The 976-nt window shown below is 38.8% G+C and overlaps 1 non-coding gene across 1 annotated transcript; it reads right to left on the minus strand.

Moving 5' to 3' along the window:
• Positions 1–452: 452 nt before the first annotated feature.
• LOC122085334 lies at positions 453–558 on the minus strand. The gene has a single exon (XR_006142107.1). It is a non-coding gene; the product is annotated as a small nucleolar RNA R71 (small nucleolar RNA).
• Between the last annotated feature and the right edge of the window lie 418 nt (positions 559–976).

Below are 976 nucleotides of genomic sequence, written 5' to 3' on the forward strand. Positions count from 1 at the left end.
AATCGGTTAAAAAGAAGAGATCCAACAAGTAGTGACCATATACATTTGCTCTCTTTAAAACTCTTCAATATGGGAGACCAATAGCAAAACCCTTCCCCTAAATCTCTGAAAGATAGGTTCTACCCTGCTAGAACAGCCAAACCTTTCTACATAGTTCTACCACAAGCCCAGAGTAATAATTTTGAACTCAAATCTCAATACCTCACCATGTTGCCCCTCTTCTATGGGTTGACCTCTGAGGATGCCTATTTCTAAAGGAATTTGAAGAGATATGTTTCTAATTAAGATCCAACAGCTTTTCTGATGATGTTGTTAAGCTTAGGCTTATCACTTTTGCATTGAAAGACCAAGCTAAGAAGTGGTTGTATAGGTTACCCACAAATTCCATATCCTCATGGGAACAGTTCACAGTTGTCTTCCTTAAGAAGTTTTCCCCAACTCACAAGACCAATAAGCTTAGAAGTATATCCTTCAATTTAGGCAAAAGTCTAGTGAGTCATTTTCCAAACTTATGGAGAGATTCAAGGATCTACTCCAAGAATGCCCTCACCATGGCCTAGACCTATGGCATTTATGTCAAATAATTTATGAGGGTATTGATTACTCAACTAAACAAATGATAGAGTCTATGTGCCCTAAGGGATTCACATAATTTACAGATAAAGGAAAGGCATGGGAATTCTTACTTGACTTAGCTGACAAAACCAGTGAGTGGGAATCAACCCAAGAAAGTGAAAGAACCATAGGAGGAAAAGGATATTTTATGGATGAGATAGTAGCCAAGGAAGCCCATTTGGATAGCCTAATCAAGAGAATTGAGGTTATTGTTCCTAGAGAGCCATCATCAGTCAATTTGGTTACGAGTTGTGCTTGGTGCCAGTCCCCTGGACATGTTATAGAAGAATGCCCCAACACCTCTGGGGGCACTTCTAATGATAGTGTTAATGCCTTATACTAGAATAATCCATATAGTAAC

Source organism: Macadamia integrifolia, chromosome 7, assembly GCF_013358625.1.
Source record: "Macadamia integrifolia cultivar HAES 741 chromosome 7, SCU_Mint_v3, whole genome shotgun sequence".
Taxonomy (NCBI): domain Eukaryota; kingdom Viridiplantae; phylum Streptophyta; class Magnoliopsida; order Proteales; family Proteaceae; genus Macadamia; species Macadamia integrifolia.